Source organism: Nyctibius grandis, chromosome 1 (genome assembly GCF_013368605.1).
Source record: "Nyctibius grandis isolate bNycGra1 chromosome 1, bNycGra1.pri, whole genome shotgun sequence".
In the NCBI taxonomy this organism is placed as follows: domain Eukaryota; kingdom Metazoa; phylum Chordata; class Aves; order Nyctibiiformes; family Nyctibiidae; genus Nyctibius; species Nyctibius grandis.
Window position 1 is genome coordinate 49,792,007 of NC_090658.1, and position 20,024 is coordinate 49,812,030.

The window sequence follows — 20,024 nt, forward strand, 5'->3', positions numbered from 1 at the left end:
CTGGGAAAAGCTGTCCTGCCCTCAGCAACCACTGCAGCAGTGTGTTTCTTTGCCCAAGTTTCCTCAAGAACTTGCTGAAGGAAGAGTGAAGGCAGCTGGAAGGGAAGCCAGACGCTGCCCTCCAGCTCACACAGCCATAGCTGCCTACCCACTTACAGGCACTGCTCCTTCTCCCTTTTGTCCTGTGGCTTTCTCAGCCATTTCATCTCTCCCTTAATTCAGCCAAGTATTCATCACCAGGGGAAAGCTTGAAGGGGGACCAGGTGACTTCAAAGAACATGAGGATAAAAGCTGTGCCACCCAGCCATGAGTTTTCCTTCATGCGTATTTTATGAACTCAGTGCTGGGGCAGCAGTTACAGAAATAAATCAGGTATTAGGAATTATCAGGAAAGAGAGACAGAATGAAACAGAAAAAAAAAAAACATTATGTTGACACAGTTTTGGGGGCCAAAAGTACTTTTTTGTACTTTTTGGGGCCCAAAAGACCCAAAGTACTGGAAGATGAGATCAGCTAAGGGCTACTGAAGAGTACTGTGTCAAACTCCAGAAAATGACCTGAAAATAACTAGATATTGGAAGAGAAGAGTATGGTATGCTCTTCCCCAACCTTATTCCTCCCCATGGCACAGTCAGAAATCAAATGGTGGGGCAGAGGAACCCGAGGCCTGAACTGGTACAGCTGTTCCTATGTCCTTACTTTGGTGCATCAGCCATGCGCAATGAGCATTCAGTTAATAACTCAGCCGGGAGAGGCGCTTGCCAGAGGTACACAGGGACACACACCTCTGTCAGTGTAAAATGGGGATAAAACACCACATTCTTCTAATTCACACAAGCAGAAGCAGCAGAGCAGGTTGGGCAGGATTCTGGTCTCACCCCTGAAAATCTGCTGACACTCATGAATTACTCTGCTAGGAGATGAGAAAGGAGGCTGGAGGTGCAAGGCATTGGCAGATTAGACCCAGAGGGTTTCTGAATTACTTGTTCTGCTTCATTCCTACTCTTTCCTGTTTGGCAAATTCATTCCAGTTTTGAAAGGTCAAGAAGTCTTGCAATGTTATGTTTGACTAATTGACCACATAACTTTGTGTTCAGGCTCCCCAATTGTTTGGGCACAGGCAGGAGTGTCAGGCTGATTTTTGTTAACTGGAACATGATGTCCAGAACTGGGAGGCTTCCAACATTGCTACTTTTAGCGCTACAAGTAGCTGGGGAGTGTCAGCCTAGCCTGGCTGCTCTCAAGTAGAAATGCCCTTGTTTCCAGGTTGCTCTGGTGGCAGTTGGGTCTGATTTGCTAAAAACAAGTATTTAAAGTCATGGTTGCCCAAAACTTTTCTGTTTCCTGCTGCTTCTTCCAGGGGCCAAGTTTTCCTTATTTAGCTCGAAGGATAGTCTCTCCTCTTCTGCCTGCCTGGGCAAAGTCAAACCTGGGAGCCTCCAGGAATGGCACTTGCATGTGGAAGCCTCTCACCCTCGCACCCTTCCTGACCACTGCTCCCACAACAAGCCAGTATCCCTCTCACATTGCACCTTTGTGTTGCTGCTTTTTCCTCCATACCCATTTCTAGGAGGAACAGGTTATAAAAATACTCATGTCACCAGAATACTTTATGGAGAGGATGGTTTCTGGTTTTGTCTGGAAAAAGAAGTAGCATGCTGATGGAGGCTTTCCCCCCTCCTCTCTCTCGTGTTATTTGGTAATTTTGTGAAGCCCCAATTTCTAGAATTATGTACAAAGATCTCACCTCTCATTTTAAAAAACACAGTGAGCTGTTATCCTCATAACTATAAAAAGTGAAGCTTCTATCTCCAAAAACACATGACAAATGACATCTTTTACTTCCGAATCTTGAAATCTTACTATCTTGAAGACAAAATGATTATGTTAGCAGTTACAGCAAGGGTTATGGTTATAATTTTGAATATTTAGAATTGGTAGTGCTGTCTTTGTGATTTCATGAGCACAGGGAATGGAGGACACTGAAAAATTATTTCAGACAGCCTGGGGCTGAAAGCAGTACAGTCTCTCCTCCAGCTGACCAGCTGCTAGAACAGTATCCTCCTGCATGAATGTGTGCTCCTGAGTGAATAACATACACTGAACCTGAATATTTTAGTTTGCGGCTTGAACAACAATCAGAATGCATATTTTGTAACCCATTTCCATCATAGGAGAAAATAAACCTCCCAGAAAATTAGCAAGAAACAACCCTTTTACTGAAAGGCTGACACAGGACATGGGACTAAGCAGGTCATCTTGAGTTACTGAATTCAGTCTGACAGGTGGCATTTATCACTTCCATAAATTGATACAATAATTTTTAAAATTATCTGTGTGTCTCTCAGGTCACTTTCTCTAATAGACACCCCAGAATGTCTTCCCTCTGATGGTTTGACAGCTTGCTGATATGCAGCCTCTATTTAACTGTGGCTACCTCATAGTTATTTGATCTTGCACCACCTTTGTCCTTTAACCTACATAAATCTCCTTCTGTAGTGTGTTCATTTGTAGATAGCAAGCACATGGCTTCTCATCCTTTGTTTTGCAGTCTTTATCTTTTCCCATCTAACAGACTCTCTTCCCTCCCCTCACTATTCCCCTCCCCCGTCCCCCTGTTGCCTCATCTTGCCTTTTTCTTCAGCATGGTTGACAGGCATTGCATGTGATGTCTCCAAAGGAGGGGTTTGGATTTTTTTCTGTGTTGACATCACTATTCTTGTAATTCATCACATTGAAGTTCTGGGGGTTTTACGAAGGAAAAAAAGTAATCCCAGTTCACAACACCCAAATATATGATAGCTCAGCACTTAAATCTGAAGTAGTCAAGCAAAGTAAAAGAGAAGAAGCTATCATTTAAGATTTCAAATCATCCATCCATAAAAGGATGCCAGGAAGCTTTAAAACCTAAGTCCCACCCAACAGCCAATGAAGTTTATGGCTAATTGAGCACAGTCTATGTAAACCAGGAGGGCACCTGATTTTACACGTACCTTCCAGAGCTAGAGAGTCTTCAAGTTCTTGAAATGGTATCACTTCCCACATGGCTGCATTTAGTAGATTACACCTATAATTAGCAATAAGAGGCTAAGGAATGCTCCCTGTAGGGCCTGTCTCCTCCAAGGGACTTTACCCAAGTATGTTGAGATATGCCTAATACATAGGACTGGCTGTGAGAAACAAATTCAATTCCCTCTTCTTTCTGCAGACTGAAGCCCATTTCTCTCACCTCCTGCAAGAAAGGTGCCCAGCCTGCTAGCTTATGGGCTATATGATCCACCTCTGCTTCTCCCACTTTACAAAAAGACCGGAAGGTGCATTAGATGGGGGAAAAGCAGTAAGCATGTGAATGATTCTGTCATCCAGTGATGCAGGTATTCACTCTGGGGGGAAAGAGGGAACAGGCAGACTGGATACTGGATCCTGTATTTTATCCTATATACTGGTTAATAGGAAATAGCAAAACATGGAACAGGGACAAGCTCTAGGTCTCCTCTTCTAAGCACCGTAAGTGTGATGCACTGAGAGTTGCAAATACTTATGTTCTGTAGGTCTGCTTCTGATTCACCAGAAATAAAAAAAGGGTTCATAATATGCTGTTTCTCCTGTCCTCTGTTTCCCTGTCAAGTAAAAGAAGAGAGGACTGTTTACTCTTAGAATCGTTTTGGATAGACCAGCAATATGGTACTCCTACACACTCATCGGCAAGGCAGAAGCTTCTGAGAAGATATGCCTGCCTTTACAGGCAATTCATACAGTCTCATTAATGTACTTTGGCTTTCAATGGATGCCAAATCAGGCAGAAAAAAACGCAAACCCCAGAGATGAATTACATATGGGCATTAATGCTCATCTAGTGTAAACCAGCCTAGACTCATTGACTTTAGTGAAAGTACACTGGTTCACATCGGTACACATGTGACCTTTGAGATTGAAACAATCCTAGATTCTTCTCCTCTTATTACAAAATTACTGGAATCTCTAACACTTCACTCTGACAACAGTGCCTCTCCACAGACAGTAATACCCCCTCAGCCAGCAATACAGCTTCCCGTTAATTAACTTTTAAGAGGAACAGAGAGGAAGCACCACGTATGACTTCATGCATTTGGTGATGTTCAACCCACTTAATTCAAACTTGCTGGATTTACCAGGTTGCATATCACAAACACCCCAAATGTGTGTGCAGGTCTGGGCAAAAGAATGTTCTAGGCGATCAGTAAAAATTTACATTGGGGAGCATCTGAGTAAGCATAAGAGAAAAATTACAGTGTGTAATTCCCAGAAGGCTTTAATATGTTTATATGGGGGATGAAGAGATCATTTGTATTTTATTTGCTTATAAAGCAACCTCATATGCCTGCTTGAATAGGAAATTTGGGTAATGTAGACCTTGAGTATTGACGAGCGCAATTATTTATAGAGCATTCACCACTGTTTTGTGGGAAACCAAGGACAAGAAAAAGCCATACAATAAATTTTTTCCTTTAGCACTGGGCATTAAACACTCCTTTGATAGTTGAAGTTCTCCATTTGGATAAAACAAACAAATATGTTCATCTTGTTCGAATGGTGACTTTCCTGCGAATCAGTAAAGGTCCAACGCTGCCTAGGTAGGCAAGACCACCCAATGCAATAGATGCATAGATATTTAGCTATTCTTACCAGGGGAAGTCTGCATGAAGATGTATTTGAGACAGCATTGATGGTGTTATGCCAAGCTACTGCTGCCCAACTTCAGGGCTCAGACCATGTTAGATTCCCTCTGGCCTAAAGTGCCATTCTCCCCAGAGGGAAGCTGAGCCCTCAATGCTTGGAAATGAACAATGCAGAACAGGGCAGTTGTGTAGCTCCTTTCACAGCACTGAGTCTGGGGAGTTCCTCTGCACCAGCTCCCTGCAGCTCTCCCTGGGATGTGGCCATGTGGTGCAAATACACAGTAACACCTGAAAGACTACATGGTGCAGAGAACAAGGAAACAAATGGAAAACTGAGACCTGCCAAGGAGGAAAAGAGGATTTGCTGTTACAGCAAATACATGCATCTTGTGAAAGGCTTCATTGCAGGGATCCTGCATATCTTTTCAAAGCAGACAAGGCCGCTTTTCGAAGGTTCATCTGAAAACTCAAGACTAAACTGCATGGTCCTAAACAGGCCTGACCAGAGTTTTCTGAAATTTGGTGGTCCTGATAAAAAGAGAGAAATTATGCTTAAACAAGCAAAAATAAAATCCTGATTTTTTAGGTTAAGTTCTGTTTGCCAACATCAAGAACAATAACTTCTATATTCCTAATTCAGCACTAATATCTTGTGACAAGAAGTGCTGTTAGTACTTCTTTTCATGTTCCAATATACATGTCTAACAAGTGATTTTACAATAAGCTTTATTTCAGATGGTTTGTTCTACTAAGCCAGCTCTTTCCACCTGTGCATTTAGTTAGCTGTCCTTAGATTTGTGTATTACCATCCCTCTTTCCAATATGGAAAGTTTTTCCTGTAGACAGGGAAAGAGTGAAGATCACCTCTGTCTTTAAAAAGTGATGGAAAAATCCATGAAAATTTGCACAATTGTCATCAAAACTTCAATTCCCAGGGAAAAAAAAAGTAAGAAAAAAAGAAAGAAAAAGTAGATCTATTTGTTACAAAATATTTGTTGAAGGGAAAATGGAAATAAGTAGCAGCCAGAATGGATTTGTTAAGAAAAAAAAATTGTCACACCAATAGAATTTCCTTCCTATAATGGCTAACAGGCTTTATAGCTAGAGGAGAAGCAGTAGGAGTCACATATCTTTATTTTGTTATGTTCCTGCCCCTGGTTCATGTGACGTTTTCATAAGCAAGCTAGGGTGTTGATGAAACTAGTGCAGGTTGTATGCACACAGAGAGCTACACTCAGCGACTACATACCCTGTTTCACAACTGGAGTGGGAAGAGACACTGAGCAAGGTTTTGTAGGTATCTATCCTGGATCTAATCCTGCTTACTGATTTCACTGATGATCTGGAGGCCTGAATAGAGAAGGAGCTTGACTACTTCTGCAGAAGATATGACACTGGAAGAGACCAGGAAGAGACAGGATTAGAATTCAAGATTATTTTACAGGTGTCATCCAAGACTTTATAGACAGGGGTGTCATCTGCAGGACATACAAAGTTACCTCTCTCTGCTGCCTGACATTTATGAGGCCCCAGTAACTGGTTCCTACAGAAGCAAGAATGACTCAAGTTATATATTCAAAGAAGTCTGGAAGAGTAAAAGGTCTGAAATAGATTGCCAAGAGAGGTCTGTACCACCTCTTTACTTGGACATCTTTAGGAAGAGATTAGACAAATGTTTAAAAGAAATGACCTAGGTAGAGATGATCCTGCTATGGGACAGACAGATGAACTAGAGGAGCTCTTTAAGTCGCATGCCACATTTCTTTTTCTCTTTCAACTTTTCTCCTTGGTGCCTGCATTCTCTCTCCTAGGGAACAACAGAACCCAAAATTTTATTTCTCATTTCTAAATATAGTGCAATTTTAGTAGGCACACACAAAGTGATACTTCATGTTACCAAATTGTCAAACTCTTCCTTTGGTTTTTAAACTCAAGAAAATTAGGTCATTTGATTGGTCTGGCCCTGGTTTATAAAGGGTTTTCTCTATTAATGGCCAAAAGGAGTAAGTGCATACAAACACAGAATGCCATGACACAGTACCTACACATTACCCTCCCCCCTCACATCCTTTTGAAGCTGCATTGACCCTTATGGATCTTCAGGCTGACCTTGCAGCTTTTAACATGATATCTGGCTTCTTTTTTTCATGAAGCCTCTGCAAACGTGCTTCTAAGGAGCCTTTGAGCCTTCGGAAGGCAGTTTTTTGTTTTTTTGTTTTTTTTTTTTAATATGCTTCATGATACTAAACAGGTCTTCACAGCAAGTTCTTAGAGAAAAGCAGAAAGTCGGAGGCAGAACTCCCTTTGATAATTCGCCATGCCCAGTTTTTGTTAAACAGAGTCAGATGCTGAAGGAGCAGGTTTCCAGGTTCAAGTTGACAGGTCAACTATATCTGCTGTGTTCAGCTTCTGTCTTTATCAACTCATGGCTCAGAGACTGGAAGGGGGAAGACAATAGGATAAGCAGGGTAAAAGAAAGATCAGCCATGACATAGGTAAGACTCTCAGCCTCTGAATAGATATGGAAGAATCACTGAGAAAAATTAGTATGCTGAGCAAGTCCAGGGAAGTTACGGAAGCAAGGTGTCAAAGAAGTTCAATACCTAAGAATTGATCTGATGGAAAGACTTCAACCAGACAGAAAGAGTGCATCAAACCTGAGCAGCAAGTCAAACAGAATTTCTGATTTCTTAAAGGAAATTCCTACAATCCTGTAGCATTTGGAGCATCAGAATACTCCACTCAGGAGAAAAGGGTCTAGTGGCAACTCTGTAGGAAAAGTATAGAAAGCCCAGAAAAACTAGCAATAGATATCCTAACTCTATATCTAGACCCAAATTCTCAATCCTCCAAAGAACAAGGTATTTTAACTCAGTGATATGCACTAGCCCATTACCTGCAAAAATATTCAAAGTATGAACCCAACATGAAGACTAAGGCAAGATTTGTGACTATTAGCCTAATTTTGCACTGTGGTCATTTCTAGCAAGGGCTTATATTACCACCTACTTATCATAAATTTCACAATGGATTCTGTAGACCAGAGACTTCTTTCTCTATGAGGCCATTCTGTACTACTTATTGTGTGAGGTTATATAAGGTACCCAAGCAGTCTGTAAAATAATAGGCTCTATCTATAAGCATCTAGCAGCTGAACACATTGCTCACGTCTGTCTCTGGGAAAAGTCTTAGCAACACGGCTTCTTGCCTGAGGAGTAAGATCCATCACCAGAACTGTCCACAGGGAGCTCCCACTGTCCAGTTGTCCTGGTTTTGCGGGGATAAAATTTAAAGAATCAATTTTCTGTGACTTTTTTTTCAGTTTGTGGCCAGCTGTGGTATGGTGATCAAGGTCATTAGCAGTGAAAGCCAGGGCAGCTGACCCAGGCTGGCCCACAGGTGTGTTCTGTAACATTAACGTCACATTCACTATAAATGGGAAAGCTTGGTAGGGAGCTGGGCCTTTTTGATCTGCTCTCTTCTTCCTCCTTCTCTCCTCAATGGTTACTAGCTCTGGAGGGACTTGCCACCACTCTATGGGCTGAGTATAACCTTGTGTCTTTTGTATTAGTATTGATATTGGGTTTCTTATTTTATTAGATCTGTTTAGTTTTCAACCCACAAGTCTCCTTCCTTTTCCCAATTCCCTTTCTCAGCTGGGGAGGGGTCTTGGGTGATAGAACAATGGGCTATTGTTTAGCCCTGGGTACGGGCTAAACATAGACACCAGTATTATTTAAATTGGAGATAAATGTTGCAGTGGTCCTTAGTACAGGAACATTAACTTCAGCCCAGGTTATGTTGTTCCAGGCCTCATACCAGTTTTTCTGCTTATGTTTCAGTCTATTGCACGCAATGAGCAGAAAACACCCTGACTCGATAACCTTAAGTGCCAGCTGATTTCATAAACAATCCCACCACTTTCCATGATAAAGTAGCAGAAAGCCCTTCATTCTGGGCAGTACCTAGCATGGTCCCTCTGAATCTCCATCTGGGAGTGCCACAGTTTCCCCATTAATAGAAAGTGCATTTAGGGAGCCTAGATGATTAATTGAGTTGACTAGCTGAGATACCTGATTTCTGACATTGGAAAGCAGCTTTTCCCCCCTTTGAAGTTTGCACAGGTAGGACTTTTTTTCTCCTAACAGAAGAATATTAACATAAAATTGTAAATAAGTTGAAACCATGAATGATTCTTTTGCATTACACAAAGGAAAACATTTCCTCATGAGGAGGGTAGCACAGCATGGGAACAGGTTACCAGGAAGTCTGTGTGGGCTCCATCCTTGGAGGTTTTTCAAGAGCTGATCTAAACAAAGTCATGGCTGACCTGACGTAGTGCTGGTGACAGCACTGCTTGGAGTGGAAGGTTGGAGTAGATGACATCCAGTGGTCCCTTCCATCCAACATTTCCATGATTCTGTGACCTTTATCCAAAAGGATCAACTTACTTCTTTCAGATCTGCAGCAAACATACAGTATAATGCAGTTTGATTTTTGCTTCCTTCAGATATACATACATTTTCAGCAGTTTCTCAATTATAAAAGTCAATTTCACAGTCAGTAAATGGTTCATTTATTGATTCTCATCTACTAAACCCAAGCAGCTCCACAAACAATATACAAGTGATGTACTGAGGGCTAAAAGAAATTACTCACATTTAGAGGGAGAAAAAGCACAAAGCTACAAATTGACAGCCTCTCTTCAGTACTGGAGGTATAATTTCAAATGTCAAAAACCTTTGACGTGCCTCATAGATTACGTCTTTAGGAGGGCCGTGCTTCTGTTTAAAAGCTGAAATGAAAGGACTTTTATCCATTTTGAATTATAATTTCAGCAAACACTTTAGGCTGCAATATTTAAGCTATTTCTCTGAGGTTTGAGTTACTCATGCTGCCAAAGAGCTCTGTTTTAGCAGAAGTTATCTCTGTTGGAATTCTGCACCTACACCCGAAACTTAAATAGAAAGGAGGAAGATTTCAAAGTATAATTAATTAAAAGCCCATATCAGGACCTTGACTTGTAAAAGAATACTTGCAACCCAAAACACAGGCTTGAGCTCCACTTATTGCAAAACCAAGTCCTGAATGCTTTTAGCCCCTGGGATTAAGGTCCTTGTGGTTCCCCAACAGCAATGCAAAGGATAAGAAACAGATGACTCCTCCTGGCTGGGTTTTCATCTCTGCAGAGGGATTCTGCACAGCAGACGACTAGGTTATAGCTTGCACCATGATGTACTAAACCGTGTGTCCTTACAGCCCCAGTTCCAGTCAAAAGCTACCATGAACAGCTAGATTCATGCAGAAGTCATGAAAAAATCTTGTTTTTACCATTCCTCTCTGTTGCAGAAGGGCCTTCAGGGGGAACAGCATGTGCACCCTGCACCGCCTAAATCCCTGGCTGGTCAAAGGCACCAGACTTGTTCCCAGGGACCATAGCTTAAAATAGCCTCAAGGCTCAACACAGGTTCAGCTTAAGGGACCAGCAGGAATCAGAGGGAATTGGACATATTTACACACAAAGCCAGAATCATTTGTGCTGAATATCAAAATTAATTACCATTCATTCTGGTGAGGCCCCACCTGAGGTACTGCGTCCAGCTCTGGAGTCCCCAGCACAGGAAAGACATGGACCTGTTGGAGTGGGTCCAGAGGAGGACCACAAAAGTGATCAGGGGGATGGAACATCTCTCCTATGAAGAAAGGCTGAGACAGCTGGTTTTTTTCTGCCTAGAGCAGAGAAGGCTCTAGGGAGACCTCAGTGCGACCTTTCAATACTTTAAGGGGACTTATAAGAAAGATGAGGACAAACATTTTAGCAGCGATAGGACAAGGGGTAATGGTTTTAAACTAAAACAGAGTAGATTTAAACTAGATATAAGGAAGAAATTTTTTACAATGAGGGTCATGAAACACTGGAACAGGTTGCCCAGAGAGGTGGTAGCTGCCCCATCCCTGGAAACATTCAAGGTCAGGTTGGACGGAGCTCTGAACAACCTGATCTAGTTGAAGATGTCCCTGCTCATTGTCTGCTATTCTTTAACTGCTGCATTAAACTTCCTGGTGTGCATTCTCCATGTGATGTGGTTTTACTCCCTATTTTCTTCTCCTCCCCTCCAGAGCAGAGATCTCACAATGAAAAGGCACTGAGATTTTTTGTAGTGTACTCTGGATTTCTTTCTATTGGTCTGTTTAAGAAAAACACTTATAGTCACTTAAAAAGGTATCTATCTCTGGAAGAGAATGTTTAAGATAAAACTTAATTAAGTCAGGCTTTACTGCTGAATAATTAAAACTACCATACCTCCAGAGGGCTGGTATGGAAGAGTCCACACTTAGCATCATATTTGTAATTTCTGACAGTTAAGCATATTGAAGTTTTTTTTTAAAGTAGCCACAGACATATTTAGTCCACTCTGGTCTGCTTGTTGGCCTTAGGGAATCTAGCAAACAGAATGGAAATGCCTTTTCTCACAGAGAGACTATTAAAATTAGCAGTCTGTTAGGAACCAGATATTGCTTCTAGATTTCCTGCCCGCTGCTCTAACAGTTTTTCCTACACATTTCTCCAGAGTTGTCCTACAATGCTCGGAAGTCTTTAGCCTCCTGCTTAATCTGACCTCACCAAGCTTTAGCTCTCTCATGTGGGAAAGCCAAGGGCATCCATCCACTGGCATATGAAGGACTGAAGCTACTGTTGCCAAAGTCAGCAGTCTTCCAGTGGTTGCAGTGGATCCTGGAACAGACTCTGTGAGTTACTTTTAATAGGAAAAAAACAACAAGGATGATTTTCCAGAGATATAATCCAGGGTGAAACTATCTGTATACGTGACTATTCCTGTGCTACTGCTCAGTGACTAAGGAACTGATGGTAATAGACTGTCACTTTTCACCTTCGAGTCCCCACTATATGCCCACCATACTGTGGTGGGCCTGACTGATAGTCCTCACCATCCTGAAGTTATGGAATGGCTTCTGTGAAATGGATGGAGTGACTCTGATAAGCGACCTCAGCACTTCTCTGGAGGCGGGAGCACTTTGGTGGAATATTAACAGTTCACAAGAAATGAATACGCAAGCAAGAACGCAAGCAAAATAGTAATTACTCTTTTTTCAGATGATAAGCAAGAGGTGGAGTTCTATGTGCCCTGTCTTTCTAAATACTGTTTGCTTCTTGGTTCAAGGCTCACATAAGGACTGACAAAATGAAGAGGTGTTTCCAAACAAGGATCGGATAGGAGTTTTGCAACCCTCAGGAGCATGCTGGGGCAATTTCCATAAAGATCGATGCAAGATTAGAAATACACAGAGGGCTTGCTAATCTCCCTAAAATGGATAGGAAATGTGAAGCTTGTTCAGAGCTGCAACCGTCAAGACATTCCCAGCTGGACTCCAGTACCTGTTTCCAGGGAGGTCTATCATAGCTCCATAATTTCAAAGTACAGGAAGCCACTTGAAAAGGTAATCCGATTTGATTGAATGCAAGAAGATGCAGACTAATGGGCCTGCAGTTGGAGGGACATGTGTGGGAGAAGGCAGCACTGTGGATGGGAGTAAAAGGGTCAGGGACGCCTGGTAGAGAAACAGTGTCCTGGATGGCTACGTGATTTACCGATACTGGGGCAAGGGAAGGAGTCTGTTGCTGAGGCCTGAGGGAGACTCTCTGTCACCCTGTGGGAAGGTTATGGAGCTTCCTCATATTTTGTGTCACAGAAAAGGTCAGGTAACACGGGTAATCACCTGCCCCAGGCACTTGGTCATACTTACTGGGATAGAGAAGAAGTTTTGTCATCAAAATTTACTGCAGGAAATAAAATGACAAAATTTCCCATTCTGATTAATTCTAATATATATCTTCTTTTTTGCCTATAACAACCCCTTTCTCTCATGCCATACTGCACACCAGCCTGTACAGAACCGCCCTTTTTTATGCTTCACTCTCAAGACCCCTGCTTGCACTTCTGCAGCTTGGTCGCTCCTGCTCCTATATGGGGTTATAGTATATTCAGTGACAGAAAGCACAAGGGAGGGGCAGCAAGGCTTACAGAGGAAGAGACTCATGCTACCTTTTCCTTTTACCTGCCATAGATATTTACATCGATGGCAAGTGGGTGGTAAATAGCTGGGAAATATTCCTCTTACGCCAGTCTCCAGCCATGGGTGCAACCAATGGACAAATGAAAAGGTGGAAGGCACTGGAGAGTGAGAACCTCCACATCCCAGGATGTCTACACCAAAATGCCTTTAAGCAATCCTGCTGTCTGGGACCAAGTCTCATTCTCCTTCCCCTTTTATTTCCACAAGGAGATAAATTGGTCACAAATCTTTGTGATAGCCTTTCAAAAGCAGTGGCTTCCTGGCTGAGCTTTATAGGCCCTTTTTTTTTGTGCTAGCTTGATAGTGGACATTAATTACATGAGCAGCCACCTCTGAACCAAAAAGGAAACATGAAAGTACATGGTTTGGGTTGCTGACAGAGTCCCATCCTCCCAGCTTACATCATGGGTGTGTGCAAGGAATGTCTGATGCATGCTCATGTGAACAACCGGTATGCAGTCAAGCAGTTTTCAGTAAATGGCTCTTAAGACTTCAGAGCCGCTGCCATACAAAAGTCTATTGTTCATATGCAGGATCCGCCTCCCTACCCTTTCATTATAAAAGCACAGATCACAACAGTGGCATGTTTATTTTAGCAGGGTGTTAAGTCCTACCAACTGAGTCACAGCCGCTGGTTTAGGATTAGAAATGGGTTTGCCCCAGCTATTCCGAAACATCCAAAATGCAGGACAAGGCACATGTACAATGTCAGTGCTCAGGCAACAGTTTTAAGAAGGTAAAATGTGAATAGGCTGAGTCTGAAACAGATGAAAGCACTTTTTTATAAGAGAATGAATGCAAGACAACTCTGATGGAGAAACAGGGGGTCGTTCACAGGCAGCTGTCAGCCTGGAGAGGCTGATCTCCTTAGCTGTTCTCTGCAGAGACGTCAGCTGCTACACAGGGCAGGGGCTTCCCTTCAAAATGCTTGAATCTCTCCCTAGGCTAGAATTAGTGTCTGTGAGCACCCTTATAGACGTGTTCATGCATTGAAAGCTCCAGCCAAGAGAGATTAAAATCTCAGGAAGCGAGTAACATCTATGAGTCCAACACTTAAAGGAACTGTTTCTCCAGCTCATAAAAATTTATGAGTGAGCCTGAACTGGCATCACATCTTTGTATCCTAAATTGAGTCCTGCCTTTACTATAGAGACAATATTGGTTATTTGGACAGCTGGATTCAGCAGAGCAGACAAGTGTCCTGCGGGGAAAGTCTCCCACACTGTCCTACTGATAGAAAAGTCACAACTTCATTCAAGCCTCTGGCCTGCACCCTCTCTGCTCTTTTTCCGTTTGGTTCCCCTTCTACCATGAGCTGGCTCCCAGCCCAGAAGACAAGGCACCTTTCCTCCTCTTCCTTAAGGGATAGGTAGTGGAGCTGGAAAAGGGCCTCATGAGATGTTAAGAGCAGTGTTGAGGAAAGAGAGAGACCTTTACAGCCAACGCGGCTAAAAGTAGTGTAATGACCTGTGAGATCGGAACACAACTAGCATTTTTCAGGTGACTCCCTTAAGAAGCAAAAAGTCTGCTGGCACTCAGGAGATGAGGTAAGGAGGGAGAAGCAGAGAGATGAAGGCAGGGTGATGGCTAGGGAACAGCAAAGCAGTAAGGAAGGATGGCACACATCAAGGACATAAAGGAAGGTTGAGATAGACAGTTTGATGCCTTCAGAGGAAGACAGAGGACGTCAGCAGGTAGGATTCAGACAGAAGTGGCATACTGATGTCTATGCAGCCATGCATGTAGAGGGGTCTTGGGAGAACAGATGAAAGGACAATATCAGTGGATACATTGCATGGTGGAAAAGGAGCAGTATTTGAAAGGAGAGAAGGGAAATGTGGGAAATTTGGAAATGAGAGCTGAAATGCTGGAGGAGGGGGAGATGTTTAGACCTTTAGAGGTGCACAGGAACAACTCACACTGCTGGAGTCCTTGGCACAACAAAAACTACTTTCCTTTGACTTTATGGGCAAAATGAGTTCACTGACTGGCAACTCCCTTCCCACCCCCTTCCCAGGAGAAAACAGCTTTTACTGCTTGATCTGTTCAGCTCAGTATTACGGATCTCACATCCAAGTGCAGACCCTCTCTCAACATGTAACAGCCTGTATATTCTAAGGCCACCAGCCATAGGTAACTGCACCTCAGTCCTTTCAGCTCCCAACCAGCACTCACTAGAATGGCATTGGCACAACTTCACAAACACTGAGAGAAGCCAGATGCCATGTGACCCTTGCAGATTTGCACATAGCCCTGAGGAAATGGGTGAGCTTAGCCTTCAGTAAGGTAAACTCCTAAAATCATGAACCCCCTGTCAGGAATGGCTGGGCTTTGCAAGGCATGTGCATCATATTTAGCCATTCCTGCCTCAACTCCAAAATCAGTAGAGCATCAGCAGTGGTGAAGGAGGAGAGGAAGAACAGAGCAACATGGACAGGTTTGCACAGCAACAAAGGAAATGCTGTGTAGGCAGCCTGGACCAAGCAGCCCTGAATTTTAATTAGCCCCTTTTTTTTTCTGAAGGGGCTAATAAAAATGGTGAAGTCAGACATTGGTCTGACAGGTGGGAACACTGCAGGTATGTCAGGACTGGCTAATTTCCTGGGAGAACAGGACTTTGGAAAAAAAGTGTGGCTGCAGTAGAGTTAGACATGCCTGAGCATCTCCTAGGAATCGGCCATGCTTTCCTATGCCAGCTGCAAAATGTGAAAGATTTTTCATATCTAGATAATTTAATGTTGCTCAATGCATCAGCCTTATGTTTTACAGGTACGCCACTCTCTGGAGAAGTAATTTATTTCCTCAGGACACTCACACTGCTACAGCCCATGAAGAGTGTCTTCTGTGTGACAGTCCCAGAAGGTGAGCATTTGGGGTGGTGGTAGCTTAGTCACAGGAGGCTCCTGACTGCCCAGCACTAGTCTCTGGAAAGACAATTTGGGGCTCATGTGTCCAACAGGATGGATTAAATAGCAGCAGCATGGGTTCAACCAGCTGGAAGTGTGAGCCGGGTAGTCCTCTGTAGCTTACCAGGAAGGACCATGCAACCTGCTGGCTTTGCCACAGTTAAGAGCTCCAGCACAAGCCAGGATTCTAAGGGCTTTGTAGTAACTGCTGCAGCTCAGGACAACAGGCTTGGTCCTGATGTTCCCCTCTAGTACATCTGCAATGCCTTCACCATGGAAAAAGGGCAGGAATCAGCTTCATTTCTCCAAGTGGGAATATGCAGACTCTGTCTCCACTCTCCCCTCTTCCCATCCTTGTGTTTGGAGGCATCCATGGGCAAGCATGTGTCCGCAACTCCTACTCAGTGTCAGCTCCTCAGAGACTAGTGCCATTTAGCGCCAGCTCTGAGAACAGCTCTTGCAACACTTGCCTATATTATGTGGCTGGCCAAACCACTGGCCAGCTGGCATATAAAAATATTCATCCTTTCTACAGAGAGGCTCAAGGGATACTGTGTATCACCAAGGAGCTAATCAACTAAAAGCTTCCTAAGACAGAAAATCCTGTGGTGAGTATTCTGAGTGTTGGGTTTTTTGTTTTGTTGTTGTTGTTAAAATAACTGCCTAACCAATGTATTTAACCAGCAAAGAGTAAATAGGGAAATTATAATTATGAAGCACAAAACCCCCCAAAGTTACCCTCTGGTGCTATAATCTTTTAAGCAAAGGCTGCCCCCAGTGTAAACACTAAGAAAATAAACACAGGAAAATAAACATGAGGGGCTGTGGGATGGGGTCATCAATTTAACCAGCCTCTTCTATCTCCCATTTTTACGATCGTGCTCTGTGAGCCGTTTCAGTTTGGTGGCTGCAGTCTCCTACATGAAAGCTAAGCCCAAAATGCAGTGCACAGCTCCTAAGGCTCACTTAATCTTAGACTCCAGAAAGAATGAAAGCGGTGTCAGGGGTGATACACAGCAGGCCTGCAGGAGCCGCCTGCTGCCTGGTACCAAAGGAATTGCTGCTCCGCCTTATCAGATCTCCTTGGTAAAGACTCCTCACATTCCTAAGGAGGGGCTCAGGACCGGGCCCCTGGATAACCCAAAGCTCTGGGCAAGGGATGTGGAACAGGCCGAAATGTCTTTGATCAGTCGAAAAGAGAGAAAAAAAACCCAAACTCCACAAAAAGACCCACCATCCCCCATTTGCTCTCCAGCATTTGCTGCTAAGAGGTCAGGACTGAGCCAGGAGTTAAGAATTCCTCCAGAGCACAAGTGCTGATCAGATAGCCTATCCAACACTGCATTTTAAAAATAGCGCTCAGTTAATGCTGATTTTTTATAGCTGTGTTGTTATTACTGCTAATGTCAAGAAAGAGCACTAAAATAAAGGCTTTTATAACTGAGTGTGCTTTGCACTATCCTTGGTTCTTTCCTCTGCCAGAGCAGGTGATAATTACACTTCTGTTCAGGATAAACGTCATTTCTCATTCATTTTTCCAGTGCTTTTAAACCTGTGATCTCAAACCCCTAGAATTTTGCAGACTATTTCTAAGGGGTCCAAAACAGAAACAAGCATGTTATCACCAGGTGTAAATTTCTTCTGAAATTTCTTACCTGAAAATTGCAAGGGTCGATAAACCTAAAAAGATGGGAAAAAGTACCACCAGGTTGGTTTAGAGCCTGAAGTTAGGGACGGGGGGCTGTGTGAACCCCCTGTAATCCAGGAGGAGACGGTTAGTGACCTGCTGTGCCAATTGGACACCCACAAGGCTATGGGCCTGGACGGGATTCACCCCAGAGTAATGAAGGAACTGGCAAATGAACTTGCCAAACCACTCTCGATTATCTACCAGCAGTCCTGGTTAACTGGAGAAGTTCCAGCTGACTGGAAGTTAGCAAATGTAACACCCATCTACAAGAAGGGTCGGAAGGATGATCCAGGGAACTATAAGCCTGTCAGCCTGACCTCGGTGCCAGGCAAGGTGATGGAACAGATCATCCTGAGTGCCATTACACGGCACATGCAGGACAATCGGGGCATCGGGGCCAGCCAACATGGATTCATGAAAGACAGGTCCTGCTTGGCCAACCTGATCTCCTTCTATGACAAAGTGACCCGCTTAGTAGATGAGGGCAGGGCTGTGGATGTAGTCTATCTAGTCTTCAGTAAGGCATTTGACACGGTCTCCCCCAGCATCCTCTGAGATAAACTGGCTGCCCAGGACTTGGATGAGTGGACTCTTCAATGGGTTAAAAACTGGCTGGATGGCCGAGCCCAGAGAGTGGTGGTGAATGGGGCAAAGTCCAACTGGCGGCCGGTCACTAGCGGTGTTCCCCAGGGCTCAGTTCTGGGGCCGGTGCTGTTTAATATCTTTATAGATGATCTAGAGGTAGGGATTGAGTGCACCCTCAGCAAATTTGCAGATGACACCAAGCTGGGTGGGAGTGTCGATCTGCTGGAGGGTAGGAAGGCCCTACAGAGGGATTTGGACAGGTTAGATAGATGGGCCGAGACCAATGGCATGAGGTTCAACAAGAACAAGTGCTGGGTCTTACACTTCGGCCCCCAGCTACAGGCTGGGGGAAGAGTGGTTAGAAAGCGGCCCGGCGGAAAGAGACCTGGGGGTGCTGATCGACAGCCGGCTAAACATGAGCCAGCAGTGTGCCCAGGTGGCCAAGAAGGCCAATGGCATCCTGGCCTCTATTAGGAATAGTGTAGCCAGCCGGTCTAGGGAAGTGATCGTCCCTCTGTACTCGGCACTGGTGAGGCCGCACCTTGAATACTGTGTCCTGTTCTGGGCCCCGCACTTCAAGAAAGATGTTGAGGTGTTGGAGCGAGTCCAGAGGAGGGCAACCAAGCTGGTGAAGGGTCTGGAGGGTCTGACCTATGAGGAACGGCTGAGGGAGCTGGGGTTGTTTAGCCTGGAGAAGAGGAGGCTCCGAGGTGACCTTATTGCAGTCTACAGCTACCTGAAGAGAGGTTGTAGTGAAGTGGGAGTCGGCCTCTTCTCCCAGGCAACTAGTGATAGGACAAGAGGACACAGCCTCAAGCTTCGCCAGGTGAGGTTCAGGTTGGACATTAGCAAGAATTTCTTCTCGGAAAGGGTCATTAGACATTGGAATGGGCTGCCCAGGGAGGTGGTGGAGTCACCATCTCTGGATGTGTTTAAGAAAAGACTGGAGATGGCACTTAGTGCCATGGTCTAGTTGGCAGGGTGGTGTCAGGGCAACGGTTGGACTTGATGATCCCAGAGGTCTCTTCCAACCTGATTGATTCTGTGATTCTGTGTTTATAAGCCTTGTAGAGGATTACAAACACTACAAAACAAGAGTATCATTGTGATCTAATTGAAAGTGTTTGCATGCTGAGCGTAGTAGTCTGTAAAATAAAAAGCCAGTATTTAACTATCTAGGCTTGCAATATAGAAGTACCATTAACAAGTGCCATTAACAATAGAGAATTAAAAGATTATGTTTTCTGCATTATTTCATTCAAGAAGATTATAAGACAAGAGAAGAAAATGAAAAAGCACATACTGGAATTTTCTCCAAAGTAGAAACTATCTGTGACCTCTTTAATGTATTAAATGAATGAATACATTAAAGCTTCCTCCCCTCACCCTCGAATGTCCCTGTGGGAAGCAAAATTGTGCCATCTAGTGGGATTTAGACCAGGTCTTAGCTGTGCATTCCCACTAGACTGTGGGACTCACCGTGCATGTCCCACTACGGACACCCTACAGACCACCTCCACTTGAAGAAGTTTACGTTATAGCATGGAGATTTTTGCATTCCACTCTGCTCCCAAGTTCAAATCCCTCCTCTGCTATAGCTGCAGGAAGGGTCTGCAGATGGTCTGTTCATCCTGCCAGGCTTAGGGGCAGAGAAGACTTTGTGTGCTCAGAAAGGGAACATTCAAAAGCTCAGTCAGGTCTTGCAGGATGGCCAATCTGCCACAAACAGGCAATGCAACTTCACAAGGGCAGGCTCTGAAAATAGGGGAAAGCAGGGGCAAACATGGCAGGACTGGCTGGCTAGGGGGAAACTTTTCACTCCTTGAGCTGGGCGGCACTGGCAAGGTAAGATACCTTCTCTGACCTACGAGGAACGGCTGAGGGAGCTGGGGTTGTTTAGCCTGGAGAAGAGGAGGCTCAGAGGTGACCTTATTGCAGTCTACAACTACCTGAAGGGAGGTTGTAGTGAGGTGGAAGTCGGCCTCTTCTCCCGGGCAACTAGCGATAGGACAAGAGGACACAGCGTCAAGCTTCGCCAGGGGAGGTTCAGGTTGGACATTAGGAAGAATTTCTTTTCAGAAAGGGTTA